Source organism: Oncorhynchus clarkii, unplaced genomic scaffold, assembly GCF_045791955.1.
Source record: "Oncorhynchus clarkii lewisi isolate Uvic-CL-2024 unplaced genomic scaffold, UVic_Ocla_1.0 unplaced_contig_14128_pilon_pilon, whole genome shotgun sequence".
Classification (NCBI taxonomy): domain Eukaryota; kingdom Metazoa; phylum Chordata; class Actinopteri; order Salmoniformes; family Salmonidae; genus Oncorhynchus; species Oncorhynchus clarkii.
The window spans coordinates 15001-33825 of NW_027258073.1; the positions used below are offsets into that span (position 1 = coordinate 15001).

The window sequence follows — 18825 nt, forward strand, 5'->3', positions numbered from 1 at the left end:
CTCTCTCTGATCACCTGTCCTCTCTCTGACCCCCTGTCCTCTCTCTGACCCCCTGTCCTCTCTCTCTGACCCCCTGTCCTCTCTCTGGCCCCCTGTCCTCTCCCTCGGACCCCCTGTCCTCTCTCGGACCCACTGTCCTTTCTCTCTGACCCCCTGTCCTTTCTCTGACCCCCTGTCCTTTCTCTCTGACCCCCTGTCCTCTCTCTAACCCCCTGTCCTCTCTCTGACCCCCTGTCCTCTCTCTGACCCCCTGTCCTCTCTCTGACCCCCTGTCCTCTCTCTGACCCCCTGTCCTCTCTCTGACCCCCTGTCCTCTGACCCCCTGTCCTCTCTCTGACCCCCCGTCCTCTCTCTTTGACCCCCTGTCCTCTCTCTGACCCCATGTCCTCTCTCTCTGACCCCCTGTCCTCTCTCTGACCCCCTGTCCTCTCTCTGACCCCCTGTCCCGTAGGTGCAGTACCACTTCCGATCCCGTAACGTGGTGCTCCAGAGGAGTCTGAGTGGAGCAGGTTACAACAACACCTTCCCCTACAGCTGGGGGGGGTCTTCTGACATAGACCTGATGGCTGATGAGACCGGCTTCTGGGCAGTCTACACCTCCATACCTAACGCTGGGAACATACTGGTAGGTAGTCTACACCTCTAACATACTGGTAGGTAGTCTACACTTCCAACATACTGGTAGGTAGTCTACATCTCCAACATACTGGTAGGTAGTCTACACCTCCAACATACTGGTAGGGAGTCTACACCTCCAACATACTGGTAGGTAGTCTACATCTCTAACATACTGGTAGGTAGTCTACTCCTCTAACATACTGGTAGGTAGTCTACATCTCTAACGTACTGGTAGGTAGTCTACTCCTCTAACATACTGGTAGGTAGTCTACATCTCTAACGTACTGGTAGGTAGTCTACTCCTCTAACATACTGGTAGGTAGTCTACATCTCTAACGTACTGGTAGGTAGTCTACTCCTCTAACATACTGGTAGGTAGTCTACACCTCTAACATACTGGTAGGTAGTCTACATCTCTAACATACTGGTAGGTAGTCTACACCTCTAACATACTGGTAGGTAGTCTACACCTCCAACATACTGGTAGGTAGTCTACACCTCCAACATACTGGTAGGTAGTCTACACCTCCAACATACTGGTAGGTTGTCTACACCTCTAACATACTGGTAGGTAGTCTACACCTCCAACATACTGGTAGGTAGTCTACACCTCCAACATACTGGTAGGTGGTCTACACCTCTAACATACTGGTAGGTAGTCTACACCTCCAACATACTGGTAGGTAGTCTACTCCTCCAACATACTGGTAGGTAGTCTACTCCTCCAACATACTGGTAGGTAGTCTACACCTCCAACATACTGGTAGGTAGTCTACACCTCTAACATACTGGTAGGTGGTCTACACCTCCATACCTAACGCTGGGAACATACTGGTAGGTAGTCTACACCTCTAACATACTGGTAGGTAGTCTACTCCTCTAACATACTGGTAGGTAGTCTACACCTCCAACATACTGGTAGGTAGTCTACTCCTCCAACATACTGGTAGGTAGTCTACACCTCCAACATACTGGTAGGTAGTCTACTCCTCCAACATACTGGTAGGTAGTCTACTCCTCCAACATACTGGTAGGTAGTCTACACCTCCAACATACTGGTAGGTAGTCTACACCTCTAACATACTGGTAGGTGGTCTACACCTCCATACCTAACGCTGGGAACATACTGGTAGGTAGTCTACACCTCTAACATACTGGTAGGTAGTCTACACCTCTAACATACTGGTAGGTAGTCTACATCTCTAACATACTGGCAGGTAGTCTACACCTCTAACATACTGGTAGGTAGTCTACATCTCTAACATACTGGTAGGTAGTCTACACCTCTAACATACTGGTAGGTAGTCTACATCTCTAACATACTGGTAGGTAGTCTACATCTCTAACATACTGGTAGGTGGTCTACACCTCTAACATACTGGTAGGTAGTCTACACCTCCAACATACTGGTAGGTAGTCTACACCTCCATACCTAACGCTGGGAACATACTGGTAGGTAGTCTACACCTCCAACATACTGGTAGGTAGTCTACTCCTCCAACATACTGGTAGGTAGTCTACTCCTCCAACATACTGGTAGGTAGTCTACACCTCCAACATACCTGTAGGTAGTCTACACCTCTAACATACTGGTAGGTAGTCTACACCTCCAACATATTGGTAGGTAGTCTACACCTCCAACATACTGGTAGGTAGTCTACACCTCCAACATACTGGTAGGTAGTCTACACCTCCAACATACTGGTAGGTAGTCTACACCTCCATACCTAACGCTGGGAACATACTGGTAGGTAGTCTACACCTCTAACATACTGGTATGTAGTCTACACCTCCAACATACTGGTAGGTAGTCTACACCTCCAACATACTGGTAGGTAGTCTACACCTCTAACATACTGGTAGGTAGTCTACACCTCTAACATACTGGTAGGTAGTCTACACCTCTAACATACTGGTAGGTAGTCTACACCTCTAACATACTGGTAGGTAGTCTACATCTCTAACATACTGGTAGGTAGTCTACACCTCTAACATACTGGTAGGTAGTCTACACCTCCAACATACTGGTAGGTAGTCTACATCTCTAACATACTGGTAGGTAGTCTACACCTCCATACCTAACGCTGGGAACATACTGGTAGGTAGTCTACATCTCTAACATACTGGTAGGTAGTCTACACCTCCAACATACTGGTAGGTAGTCTACACCTCCAACATACTGGTAGATAGTCTACACCTCTAACATACTGGTAGGTAGTCTACACCTCCAACATATTGGTAGGTAGTCTACACCTCTAACATACTGGTAGGTAGTCTACACCTCCAACATACTGGTAGGTAGTCTACTCCTCCAACATACTGGTAGGTAGTCTACACCTCCAACATATTGGTAGGTAGTCTACTCCTCCAACATACTGGTAGGTAGTCTACTCCTCCAACATACTGGTAGGTAGTCTACACCTCTAACATACTGGTAGGTGGTCTACACCTCCATACCTAACGCTGGGAACATACTGGTAGGTAGTCTACACCTCCAACATACTGGTAGGTAGTCTACTCCTCCAACATACTGGTAGGTAGTCTACTCCTCTAACATACTGGTAGGTAGTCTACATCTCTAACGTACTGGTAGGTAGTCTACTCCTCTAACATACTGGTAGGTAGTCTACATCTCTAACGTACTGGTAGGTAGTCTACTCCTCTAACATACTGGTAGGTAGTCTACATCTCTAACGTACTGGTAGGTAGTCTACTCCTCTAACATACTGGTAGGTAGTCTACACCTCTAACATACTGGTAGGTAGTCTACATCTCTAACATACTGGTAGGTAGTCTACACCTCTAACATACTGGTAGGTAGTCTACACCTCCAACATACTGGTAGGTAGTCTACACCTCCAACATACTGGTAGGTAGTCTACACCTCCAACATACTGGTAGGTGGTCTACACCTCTAACATACTGGTAGGTAGTCTACACCTCCAACATACTGGTAGGTAGTCTACACCTCCAACATACTGGTAGGTGGTCTACACCTCTAACATACTGGTAGGTAGTCTACACCTCCAACATACTGGTAGGTAGTCTACTCCTCCAACATACTGGTAGGTAGTCTACTCCTCCAACATACTGGTAGGTAGTCTACACCTCCAACATACTGGTAGGTAGTCTACACCTCTAACATACTGGTAGGTGGTCTACACCTCCATACCTAACGCTGGGAACATACTGGTAGGTAGTCTACACCTCTAACATACTGGTAGGTAGTCTACTCCTCTAACATACTGGTAGGTAGTCTACACCTCCAACATACTGGTAGGTAGTCTACTCCTCCAACATACTGGTAGGTAGTCTACACCTCCAACATACTGGTAGGTAGTCTACTCCTCCAACATACTGGTAGGTAGTCTACTCCTCCAACATACTGGTAGGTAGTCTACACCTCCAACATACTGGTAGGTAGTCTACACCTCTAACATACTGGTAGGTGGTCTACACCTCCATACCTAACGCTGGGAACATACTGGTAGGTAGTCTACACCTCTAACATACTGGTAGGTAGTCTACACCTCTAACATACTGGTAGGTAGTATACATCTCTAACATACTGGCAGGTAGTCTACACCTCTAACATACTGGTAGGTAGTCTACATCTCTAACATACTGGTAGGTAGTCTACACCTCTAACATACTGGTAGGTAGTCTACATCTCTAACATACTGGTAGGTAGTCTACATCTCTAACATACTGGTAGGTGGTCTACACCTCTAACATACTGGTAGGTAGTCTACACCTCCAACATACTGGTAGGTAGTCTACACCTCCATACCTAACGCTGGGAACATACTGGTAGGTAGTCTACACCTCCAACATACTGGTAGGTAGTCTACTCCTCCAACATACTGGTAGGTAGTCTACTCCTCCAACATACTGGTAGGTAGTCTACACCTCCAACATACCTGTAGGTAGTCTACACCTCTAACATACTGGTAGGTAGTCTACACCTCCAACATATTGGTAGGTAGTCTACACCTCCAACATACTGGTAGGTAGTCTACACCTCCAACATACTGGTAGGTAGTCTACACCTCCAACATACTGGTAGGTAGTCTACACCTCCATACCTAACGCTGGGAACATACTGGTAGGTAGTCTACACCTCTAACATACTGGTATGTAGTCTACACCTCCAACATACTGGTAGGTAGTCTACACCTCCAACATACTGGTAGGTAGTCTACACCTCTAACATACTGGTAGGTAGTCTACACCTCTAACATACTGGTAGGTAGTCTACACCTCTAACATACTGGTAGGTAGTCTACACCTCTAACATACTGGTAGGTAGTCTACATCTCTAACATACTGGTAGGTAGTCTACACCTCTAACATACTGGTAGGTAGTCTACATCTCTAACATACTGGTAGGTAGTCTACACCTCCATACCTAACGCTGGGAACATACTGGTAGGTAGTCTACATCTCTAACATACTGGTAGGTAGTCTACACCTCCAACATACTGGTAGGTAGTCTACACCTCCAACATACTGGTAGATAGTCTACACCTCTAACATACTGGTAGGTAGTCTACACCTCCAACATATTGGTAGGTAGTCTACACCTCTAACATACCGGTAGGTAGTCTACACCTCCAACATACTGGTAGGTAGTCTACTCCTCCAACATACTGGTAGGTAGTCTACACCTCCAACATATTGGTAGGTAGTCTACTCCTCCAACATACTGGTAGGTAGTCTACTCCTCCAACATACTGGTAGGTAGTCTACACCTCTAACATACTGGTAGGTGGTCTACACCTCCATACCTAACGCTGGGAACATACTGGTAGGTAGTCTACACCTCCAACATACTGGTAGGTAGTCTACTCCTCCAACATACTGGTAGGTAGTCTACACCTCCAACATACTGGTAGGTAGTCTACTCCTCCAACATACTGGTAGGTAGTCTACTCCTCCAACATACTGGTAGGTAGTCTACACCTCCAACATACTGGTAGGTAGTCTACATCTCCAACATACTGGTAGGTAGTCTACACCTCTAACATACTGGTAGGTAGTCTACATCTCTAACATATTGGTAGGTAGTCTACACCTCCAACATACTGGTAGGTAGTCTACACCTCTAACATACTGGTAGGTAGTCTACACCTCTAACATACTGGTAGGTAGTCTACATCTCTAACATATTGGTAGGTAGTCTACACCTCCAACATACTGGTAGGTAGTCTACACCTCCAACATACTGGTAGGTGGTCTACATCTCTAACATACTGGTAGGTAATCTACACCTCCAACATACTGGTAGGTAGTCTACATCTCCATATCTAACGCTGGGAACATACTGGTAGGTGGTCTACACCTCTAACATACTGGTAGGTAGTCTACACCTCTACTGGTAGGTAGTCTACACCTCCATACCTAACGCTGGGAACATACTGGTAGGCAGTCTACACCTCTAACATACTGGTAGGTAGTCTACATCTCTAACGTACTGGTAGGTAGTCTACATCTCTAACATACTGGTAGGTAGTCTACATCTCTAACGTACTGGTAGGTAGTCTGCATCTCTAACATACTGGTAGGTAGTCTACACCTCCAACATACTGGTAGGTGGTCTACACCTCCATATCTAACGCTGGGAACATACTGGTAGGTGGTCTACACCTCTAACATACTGGTAGGTAGTCTACATCTCTAACGTACTGGTAGGTAGTCTACATCTCTAATGTACTGGTAGGTAGTCTACATCTCTAACATACTGGTAGGTAGTCTACATCTCTAACGTACTGGTAGGTAGTCTACATCTCTAACATACTGGTAGGTAGTCTACACCTCCAACATACTGGTAGGTAGTCTACACCTCTACTGGTAGGTAGTCTACACCTCCATACCTAACGCTGGGAACATACTGGTAGGTAGTCTACACCTCTAACATACTGGTAGGTAGTCTACATCTCTAACGTACTGGTAGGTAGTCTACATCTCTAACATACTGGTAGGTAGTCTACATCTCTAACGTACTGGTAGGTAGTCTACATCTCTAACGTACTGGTAGGTAGTCTACATCTCTAACATACTGGTAGGTAGTCTACATCTCTAACGTACTGGTAGGTAGTCTACATCTCTAACATACTGGTAGGTAGTCTACACCTCCAACATACTGGTAGGTAGTCTACACCTCTACTGGTAGGTAGTCTACACCTCCATACCTAACGCTGGGAACATACTGGTAGGTAGTCTACTCCTCTAACATACTGGTAGGTGGTCTACACCTCTAACATACTGGTAGGTAGTCTACACCTCCAACATACTGGTAGGTAGTCTACACCTCTAACATACTGGTAGGTAGTCTACATCTCTAACGTACTGGTAGGTAGTCTACTCCTCTAACATACTGGTAGGTGGTCTACACCTCTAACATACTGGTAGGTAGTCTACACCTCCAACATACTGGTAGGTAGTCTACACCTCCAACATACTGGTAGGTAGTCTACACCTCCAACATACTGATAGGCAGTCTACACCTCCATACCTAACGCTGGGAACATACTGGTATGTCTACATCTCTAACGTACTGGTAGGTTGTCTACTCCTCTAACATACTGGTAGGTGGTCTACACCTCTAACATACTGGTAGGTAGTCTACACCTCCAACATACTGGTAGGTAGTCTACATCTCTAACGTACTGGTAGGTGGTCTACACCTCTAACATACTGGTAGGTAGTCTACACCTCTAACATACTGGTAGGTAGTCTACATCTCTAACGTACTGGTAGGTAGTCTACATCTCTAACATACTGGTAGGTAGTCTACACCTCCAACATACTGGTAGGTAGTCTACACCTCTACTGGTAGGTAGTCTACACCTCCATACCTAACGCTGGGAACATACTGGTAGGTAGTCTACACCTCTAACATACTGGTAGGTAGTCTACACCTCTAACATACTGGTAGGTAGTCTACATCTCTAACATACTGGTAGGTAGTCTACACCTCTAACATACTGGTAGGTAGTCTACACCTCCAACATACTGGTAGGTAGTCTACATCTCTAACATACTGGTAGGTAGTCTACACCTCCATACCTAACGCTGGGAACATACTGGTAGGTAGTCTACATCTCTAACATACTGGTAGGTAGTCTACACCTCCAACATACTGGTAGGTAGTCTACACCTCCAACATACTGGTAGGTAGTCTACACCTCTAACATACTGGTAGGTAGTCTACACCTCCAACATATTGGTAGGTAGTCTACACCTCTAACATACTGGTAGGTAGTCTACACCTCCAACATACTGGTAGGTAGTCTACTCCTCCAACATACTGGTAGGTAGTCTACACCTCCAACATATTGGTAGGTAGTCTACTCCTCCAACATACTGGTAGGTAGTCTACTCCTCCAACATACTGGTAGGTAGTCTACACCTCTAACATACTGGTAGGTAGTCTACATCTCTAACATATTGGTAGGTAGTCTACACCTCCAACATACTGGTAGGTAGTCTACACCTCTAACATACTGGTAGGTAGTCTACACCTCTAACATACTGGTAGGTAGTCTACATCTCTAACATATTGGTAGGTAGTCTACACCTCCAACATACTGGTAGGTAGTCTACACCTCTAACATACTGGTAGGTGGTCTACACCTCCATACCTAACGCTGGGAACATACTGGTAGGTAGTCTACACCTCCAACATACTGGTAGGTAGTCTACTCCTCCAACATACTGGTAGGTAGTCTACACCTCCAACATACTGGTAGGTAGTCTACTCCTCCAACATACTGGTAGGTAGTCTACTCCTCCAACATACTGGTAGGTAGTCTACACCTCCAACATACTGGTAGGTAGTCTACATCTCCAACATACTGGTAGGTAGTCTACACCTCTAACATACTGGTAGGTAGTCTACATCTCTAACATATTGGTAGGTAGTCTACACCTCCAACATACTGGTAGGTAGTCTACACCTCTAACATACTGGTAGGTAGTCTACACCTCTAACATACTGGTAGGTAGTCTACATCTCTAACATATTGGTAGGTAGTCTACACCTCCAACATACTGGTAGGTAGTCTACACCTCCAACATACTGGTAGGTGGTCTACATCTCTAACATACTGGTAGGTAATCTACAACTCCAACATACTGGTAGGTAGTCTACATCTCCATATCTAACGCTGGGAACATACTGGTAGGTGGTCTACACCTCTAACATACTGGTAGGTAGTCTACACCTCTACTGGTAGGTAGTCTACACCTCCATACCTAACGCTGGGAACATACTGGTAGGCCGTCTACACCTCTAACATACTGGTAGGTAGTCTACATCTCTAACGTACTGGTAGGTAGTCTACATCTCTAACATACTGGTAGGTAGTCTACATCTCTAACGTACTGGTAGGTAGTCTGCATCTCTAACATACTGGTAGGTAGTCTACACCTCCAACATACTGGTAGGTGGTCTACACCTCCATATCTAACGCTGGGAACATACTGGTAGGTGGTCTACACCTCTAACATACTGGTAGGTAGTCTACATCTCTAACGTACTGGTAGGTAGTCTACATCTCTAATGTACTGGTAGGTATTCTACATCTCTAACATACTGGTAGGTAGTCTACTCCTCTAACATACTGGTAGGTGGTCTACACCTCTAACATACTGGTAGGTAGTCTACACCTCCAACATACTGTTAGGTAGTCTACACCTCTAACATACTGGTAGGTAGTCTACACCTCCAACATACTGGTAGGTAGTCTACACCTCCAACATACTGGTAGGTAGTCTACACCTCCAACATACTGGTAGGTAGTCTACACCTCCAACATACTGGTAGGCAGTCTACACCTCCATACCTAACGCTGGGAACATACTGGTATGTCTACATCTCTAACGTACTGGTAGGTAGTCTACTCCTCTAACATACTGGTAGGTTGTCTACACCTCTAACATACTGGTAGGTAGTCTACACCTCCAACATACTGGTAGGTAGTCTACATCTCTAACGTACTGGTAGGTGGTCTACACCTCTAACATACTGGTAGGTAGTCTACATCTCTAACATACTGGTAGGTAGTCTACATCTCTAACGTACTGGTAGGTAGTCTACATCTCTAACATACTGGTAGGTAGTCTACACCTCCAACATACTGGTAGGTAGTCTACACCTCTACTGGTAGGTAGTCTACACCTCCATACCTAACGCTGGGAACATACTGGTAGGTAGTCTACACCTCTAACATACTGGTAGGTTGTCTACACCTCTAACATACTGGTAGGTAGTCTACATCTCTAACATACTGGTAGGTGGTCTACACCTCCATACCTAACGCTGGGAACATACTGGTAGGTAGTCTACACCTCTAACATACTGGTAGGTAGTCTACACCTCTAACATACTGGTAGGTAGTCTACTCCTCTAACATACTGGTAGGTGGTCTACACCTCTAACATACTGGTAGGTAGTCTACACCTCCAACATACTGGTAGGTAGTCTACACCTCCAACATACTGGTAGGTAGTCTACATCTCTAACGTACTGGTAGGTAGTCTACTCCTCTAACATACTGGTAGGTGGTCTACACCTCTAACATACTGGTAGGTAGTCTACACCTCCAACATACTGGTAGGTAGTCTACACCTCCAACATACTGGTAGGTAGTCTACACCTCCAACATACTGGTAGGCAGTCTACACCTCCATACCTAACGCTGGGAACATACTGGTAGGTCTACACCTCTAACATACTGGTAGGTAGTCTACACCTCCAACATACTGGTAGGTAGTCTACACCTCCAACATACTGGTAGGTAGTCTACACCTCCATACCTAACGCTGGGAACATACTGGTAGGTAGTCTACACCTCTAACATACTGGTAGGTAGTCTACATCTCTATTGTACTGGTAGGTAGTCTACATCTCTAACATACTGGTAGGTAGTCTACATCTCTAACTTACTGGTAGGTGGTCTACACCTCCATACCTAACGCTGGGAACATACTGGTAGGTCTACACCTCTAACATACTGGTAGGTAGTCTACACCTCCAACATACTGGTAGGTAGTCTACACCTCCAACATACTGGTAGGTAGTCTACACCTCCATACCTAACGCTGGGAACATACTGGTAGGTAGTCTACACCTCTAACATACTGGTAGGTAGTCTACATCTCTAACGTACTGGTAGGTAGTCTACATCTCTAACATACTGGTAGGTAGTCTACATCTCTAACGTACTGGTAGGTGGTCTACACCTCCATACCTAACGCTGGGAACATACTGGTAGGTAGTCTACACCTCTAACATACTGGTAGGTAGTCTACATCTCTAACATACTGGTAGGTAGTCTACATCTCTAACATTCTGGTAGGTAGTCTACACCTCTAACATATTGGTAGGTAGTCTACACCTCTAACATACTGGTAGGTAGTCTACACCTCTAACATACTGGTAGGTAGTCTACATCTCTAACATACTGGTAGGTAGTCTACATCTCTAACATACTGGTAGGTAGTCTACACCTCCAACATATTGGTAGGTAGTCTACACCTCTAACATACTGGTAGGTAGTCTACATCTCTAACATACTGGTAGGTAGTCTACACCTCTAACATACTGGTAGGTAGTCTACACCTCCAACATACTGGTAGGTAGTCTACATCTCTAACATACTGGTAGGTAGTCTACACCTCTAACATACTGGTAGGTAGTCTACACCTCCAACATACTGGTAGGTAGTCTACATCTCTAACATACTGGTAGGTAGTCTACACCTCCAACATACTGGTAGGTAGTCTACATCTCTAACATATTGGTAGGTAGTCTACACCTCCAACATACTGGTAGGTAGTCTACATCTCTAACATACTGGTAGGTAGTCTACATCTCTAATGTACTGGTAGGTAGTCTACATCTCTAACATACTGGTAGGTAGTCTACATCTCTAACGTACTGGTAGGTAGTCTACATCTCTAACATACTGGTAGGTAGTCTACACCTCCAACATACTGGTAGGTAGTCTACACCTCTACTGGTAGGTAGTCTACACCTCCATACCTAACGCTGGGAACATACTGGTAGGTAGTCTACACCTCTAACATACTGGTAGGTAGTCTACATCTCTAACGTACTGGTAGGTAGTCTACATCTCTAACATACTGGTAGGTAGTCTACATCTCTAACGTACTGGTAGGTAGTCTACATCTCTAACGTACTGGTAGGTAGTCTACATCTCTAACATACTGGTAGGTAGTCTACATCTCTAACGTACTGGTAGGTAGTCTACATCTCTAACATACTGGTAGGTAGTCTACACCTCCAACATACTGGTAGGTAGTCTACACCTCTACTGGTAGGTAGTCTACACCTCCATACCTAACGCTGGGAACATACTGGTAGGTAGTCTACTCCTCTAACATACTGGTAGGTGGTCTACACCTCTAACATACTGGTAGGTAGTCTACACCTCCAACATACTGGTAGGTAGTCTACACCTCTAACATACTGGTAGGTAGTCTACATCTCTAACGTACTGGTAGGTAGTCTACTCCTCTAACATACTGGTAGGTGGTCTACACCTCTAACATACTGGTAGGTAGTCTACACCTCCAACATACTGGTAGGTAGTCTACACCTCCAACATACTGGTAGGTAGTCTACACCTCCAACATACTGATAGGCAGTCTACACCTCCATACCTAACGCTGGGAACATACTGGTATGTCTACATCTCTAACGTACTGGTAGGTAGTCTACTCCTCTAACATACTGGTAGGTGGTCTACACCTCTAACATACTGGTAGGTAGTCTACACCTCCAACATACTGGTAGGTAGTCTACATCTCTAACGTACTGGTAGGTGGTCTACACCTCTAACATACTGGTAGGTAGTCTACACCTCTAACATACTGGTAGGTAGTCTACATCTCTAACGTACTGGTAGGTAGTCTACATCTCTAACATACTGGTAGGTAGTCTACACCTCCAACATACTGGTAGGTAGTCTACACCTCTACTGGTAGGTAGTCTACACCTCCATACCTAACGCTGGGAACATACTGGTAGGTAGTCTACACCTCTAACATACTGGTAGGTAGTCTACACCTCTAACATACTGGTAGGTAGTCTACATCTCTAACATACTGGTAGGTAGTCTACACCTCTAACATACTGGTAGGTAGTCTACACCTCCAACATACTGGTAGGTAGTCTACATCTCTAACATACTGGTAGGTAGTCTACACCTCCATACCTAACGCTGGGAACATACTGGTAGGTAGTCTACATCTCTAACATACTGGTAGGTAGTCTACACCTCCAACATACTGGTAGGTAGTCTACACCTCCAACATACTGGTAGGTAGTCTACACCTCTAACATACTGGTAGGTAGTCTACACCTCCAACATATTGGTAGGTAGTCTACACCTCTAACATACTGGTAGGTAGTCTACACCTCCAACATACTGGTAGGTAGTCTACTCCTCCAACATACTGGTAGGTAGTCTACACCTCCAACATATTGGTAGGTAGTTTACTCCTCCAACATACTGGTAGGTAGTCTACTCCTCCAACATACTGGTAGGTAGTCTACACCTCTAACATACTGGTAGGTGGTCTACACCTCCATACCTAACGCTGGGAACATACTGGTAGGTAGTCTACACCTCCAACATACTGGTAGGTAGTCTACTCCTCCAACATACTGGTAGGTAGTCTACACCTCCAACATACTGGTAGGTAGTCTACTCCTCCAACATACTGGTAGGTAGTCTACTCCTCCAACATACTGGTAGGTAGTCTACACCTCCAACATACTGGTAGGTAGTCTACATCTCCAACATACTGGTAGGTAGTCTACACCTCTAACATACTGGTAGGTAGTCTACATCTCTAACATATTGGTAGGTAGTCTACACCTCCAACATACTGGTAGGTAGTCTACACCTCTAACATACTGGTAGGTAGTCTACACCTCTAACATACTGGTAGGTAGTCTACATCTCTAACATATTGGTAGGTAGTCTACACCTCCAACATACTGGTAGGTAGTCTACACCTCCAACATACTGGTAGGTGGTCTACATCTCTAACATACTGGTAGGTAATCTACAACTCCAACATACTGGTAGGTAGTCTACATCTCCATATCTAACGCTGGGAACATACTGGTAGGTGGTCTACACCTCTAACATACTGGTAGGTAGTCTACACCTCTACTGGTAGGTAGTCTACACCTCCATACCTAACGCTGGGAACATACTGGTAGGCAGTCTACACCTCTAACATACTGGTAGGTAGTCTACATCTCTAACGTACTGGTAGGTAGTCTACATCTCTAACATACTGGTAGGTAGTCTACATCTCTAACGTACTGGTAGGTAGTCTGCATCTCTAACATACTGGTAGGTAGTCTACACCTCCAACATACTGGTAGGTGGTCTACACCTCCATATCTAACGCTGGGAACATACTGGTAGGTGGTCTACACCTCTAACATACTGGTAGGTAGTCTACATCTCTAACGTACTGGTAGGTAGTCTACATCTCTAATGTACTGGTAGGTATTCTACATCTCTAACATACTGGTAGGTAGTCTACTCCTCTAACATACTGGTAGGTGGTCTACACCTCTAACATACTGGTAGGTAGTCTACACCTCCAACATACTGGTAGGTAGTCTACACCTCTAACATACTGGTAGGTAGTCTACACCTCCAACATACTGGTAGGTAGTCTACACCTCCAACATACTGGTAGGTAGTCTACACCTCCAACATACTGGTAGGTAGTCTACACCTCCAACATACTGGTAGGCAGTCTACACCTCCATACCTAACGCTGGGAACATACTGGTATGTCTACATCTCTAACGTACTGGTAGGTAGTCTACTCCTCTAACATACTGGTAGGTGGTCTACACCTCTAACATACTGGTAGGTAGTCTACACCTCCAACATACTGGTAGGTAGTCTACATCTCTAACGTACTGGTAGGTGGTCTACACCTCTAACATACTGGTAGGTAGTCTACATCTCTAACATACTGGTAGGTAGTCTACATCTCTAACGTACTGGTAGGTAGTCTACATCTCTAACATACTGGTAGGTAGTCTACACCTCCAACATACTGGTAGGTAGTCTACACCTCTACTGGTAGGTAGTCTACACCTCCATACCTAACGCTGGGAACATACTGGTAGGTAGTCTACACCTCTAACATACTGGTAGGTTGTCTACACCTCTAACATACTGGTAGGTAGTCTACATCTCTAACATACTGGTAGGTGGTCTACACCTCCATACCTAACGCTGGGAACATACTGGTAGGTAGTCTACACCTCTAACATACTGGTAGGTAGTCTACACCTCTAACATACTGGTAGGTAGTCTACTCCTCTAACATACTGGTAGGTGGTCTACACCTCTAACATACTGGTAGGTAGTCTACACCTCCAACATACTGGTAGGTAGTCTACACCTCCAACATACTGGTAGGTAGTCTACATCTCTAACGTACTGGTAGGTAGTCTACTCCTCTAACATACTGGTAGGTGGTCTACACCTCTAACATACTGGTAGGTAGTCTACACCTCCAACATACTGGTAGGTAGTCTACACCTCCAACATACTGGTAGGTAGTCTACACCTCCAACATACTGGTAGGCAGTCTACACCTCCATACCTAACGCTGGGAACATACTGGTAGGTCTACACCTCTAACATACTGGTAGGTAGTCTACACCTCCAACATACTGGTAGGTAGTCTACACCTCCAACATACTGGTAGGTAGTCTACACCTCCATACCTAACGCTGGGAACATACTGGTAGGTAGTCTACACCTCTAACATACTGGTAGGTAGTCTACATCTCTATTGTACTGGTAGGTAGTCTACATCTCTAACATACTGGTAGGTAGTCTACATCTCTAACTTACTGGTAGGTGGTCTACACCTCCATACCTAACGCTGGGAACATACTGGTAGGTCTACACATCTAACATACTGGTAGGTAGTCTACACCTCCAACATACTGGTAGGTAGTCTACACCTCCAACATACTGGTAGGTAGTCTACACCTCCATACCTAACGCTGGGAACATACTGGTAGGTAGTCTACACCTCTAACATACTGGTAGGTAGTCTACATCTCTAACGTACTGGTAGGTAGTCTACATCTCTAACATACTGGTAGGTAGTCTACATCTCTAACGTACTGGTAGGTGGTCTACACCTCCATACCTAACGCTGGGAACATACTGGTAGGTAGTCTACACCTCTAACATACTGGTAGGTAGTCTACATCTCTAACATACTGGTAGGTAGTCTACATCTCTAACATACTGGTAGGTAGTCTACACCTCTAACATATTGGTAGGTAGTCTACACCTCTAACATACTGGTAGGTAGTCTACACCTCTAACATACTGGTAGGTAGTCTACACCTCTAACATACTGGTAGGTAGTCTACATCTCTAACATACTGGTAGGTAGTCTACATCTCTAACATACTGGTAGGTAGTCTACACCTCCAACATACTGGTAGGTAGTCTACACCTCCAACATACTGGTAGGTAGTCTACACCTCTAACATACTGGTAGGTAGTCTACATCTCTAACATACTGGTAGGTAGTCTACATCTCTAACATACTGGTAGGTAGTCTACACCTCTAACATACTGGTAGGTAGTCTACACCTCTAACATACTGGTAGGTAGTCTACATCTCTAACATACTGGTAGGTAGTCTACATCTCTAACATACTGGTAGGTAGTCTACACCTCCAACATATTGGTAGGTAGTCTACACCTCTAACATACTGGTAGGTAGTCTACATCTCTAACATACTGGTAGGTAGTCTACATCTCTAACATACTGGTAGGTAGTCTACACCTCCAACATATTGGTAGGTAGTCTACACCTCTAACATACTGGTAGGTAGTCTACATCTCTAACATACTGGTAGGTAGTCTACACCTCTAACATACTGGTAGGTAGTCTACACCTCCAACATACTGGTAGGTAGTCTACATCTCTAACATACTGGTAGGTAGTCTACACCTCTAACATACTGGTAGGTAGTCTACACCTCCAACATACTGGTAGGTAGTCTACATCTCTAACATACTGGTAGGTAGTCTACACCTCCAACATACTGGTAGGTAGTCTACATCTCTAACATATTGGTAGGTAGTCTACACCTCCATACCTAACGCTGGGAACATACTGGTAGGTAGTCTACACCTCTAACATACTGGTAGGTAGTCTACACCTCCAACATACTGGTAGGTAGTCTACACCTCTAACATACTGGTAGGTAGTCTACACCTCCAACATACTGGTAGGTAGTCTACACCTCTAACATACTGGTAGGTAGTCTACACCTCTAACATACTGGTAGGTAGTCTACATCTCCAACATACTGGTAGGTAGTCTACACCTCTAACATACTGGTAGGTAGTCTACACCTCTAACATACTGGTAGGTAGTCTACATCTCCAACATACTGGTAGGTAGCCTACACCTCCATACCTAACGCTGGGAACATACTGGTAGGTAGTCTACATCTCCAACATACTGGTAGGTAGTCTACTCCTCCAACATACTGGTAGGTAGTCTACACCTCTAACATACTGGTAGGTAGTCTACACCTCTAACATACTGGTAGGTAGTCTACATCTCCAACATACTGGTAGGTAGTCTACACCTCTAACATACTGGTAGGTAGTCTACACCTCTAACATACTGGTAGGTAGTCTACACCTCTAACATACTGGTAGGTAGTCTACACCTCTAACATACTGGTAGGTAGTCTACACCTCTAACATACTGGTAGGATGTCTACACCTCTAACATACTGGTAGGTAGTCTACACCTCTATCATACTGGTAGCTAGTCTACATCTCTAACGTACTGGTAGGTAGTCTACATCTCTAACATACTGGTAGGGAGGATGTGTGTGTGTCGAAGGTCACATCTCTCTCTCCTTTATCTCCCTCCCTCCCTCACCCCCTCGTTCCCTCCCTCCCTTCCTCCCTCCCCCCATCACCCCCTCCCTCCCTCACCCACTCGTTCCCTCCCTCCCTCCCTCCCTCCCTCACCCCCTCGTTCCCTCCCTCCCTCCCTCACCCACTCGTTCCCTCCCTTCCTCTCTCCCCCATCACCCCCTCCCCTCACCCCCTCCCTCCATCCCTCCCTCCCTCACCCCCTCCCTCCCTCACCCCGTTGTTCCCTCCCTCCCTCCATCCCTCCCTCCCTCACCCCCTCCCTCCCTCACCCCGTCGTTCCCTCCCTCCCTCCCTTCCTTCCTTCCTTCCTTCCTTCCTTCCTTCCTTCCTCCCTCCCTCCCTCCCTCCCTCCCTCACCCCCTCCCTCCCTCTCTCCAGGTCAGTCGGTTGGATCCTCGTTCTCTCGACATTCTCCAGAGTTGGGACACAGGGTTTCCTAAACGCAGTGCAGGGGAGACCTTCATGATCTGTGGTACCCTGTACGTCACCAACTCCCATCTGGCCGGAGCTAAGGTCCACTTTGCTTACCACACCAACTCCTCCAGCTATGAGTACACAGACATCCCCTTCCACAACCAGTACTCTCACATCTCCATGATGGACTACAACCCCAGAGAGAGGGCCCTCTACACATGGAACAATGGACATCAGGTCATCTATAACGTGACCCTGTTTCATGTTATACAGAGCGATGGATAGAGGAGGAGAGGAGGGGAGGAGGGAGAGGAGAGGAGAGAGACTGACGGACTATATCTCTATACAGAGAGAGGAGGAGGAGGAGGAGGAGGAGGAGTGGGAGGGGAGTGGGTGAGAGACTGATATCTTGAGAGGAAGAAGAGGAGGGGAGGAGGAGAAGGAGGACTGATGGACTCTATCTATAGAGAGAGAGGAGGAGAAGGAGGACTGATGGACTTTATCTCTAGAGAGAGAGGAGGAGAAGGAGGACTGATTGACTATATCTCTATAGAGAGAGAGGAGGAGGAGGAGGAGGAGGAGGAGGAGGAGGAGGAGTGGGAGGGGAGTGGGTGAGAGACTGATGACTATATCTTGATAGGAAGAAGAGGAGGGGAGGAGGAGAAGGAGGACTGATGGACTCTATAGAGAGAGAGGAGGAGAAGGAGGACTGATGGACTATATCTCTAGAGAGAGGAGGAGGACTGATGGACTATATCTCTAGAGAGAGGAGGAGGACTGATGGACTATATCTATA

General features: G+C 45.7%; 1 pseudogene; it reads left to right on the plus strand.

The window, feature by feature from the left end:
* LOC139395223 (noelin-2 pseudogene) overlaps nucleotides 1-18314 on the plus strand; it is a 19866-nt pseudogene extending 1552 nt beyond the window's left edge.
* Nucleotides 18315-18825: the final 511 nt, after the last annotated feature.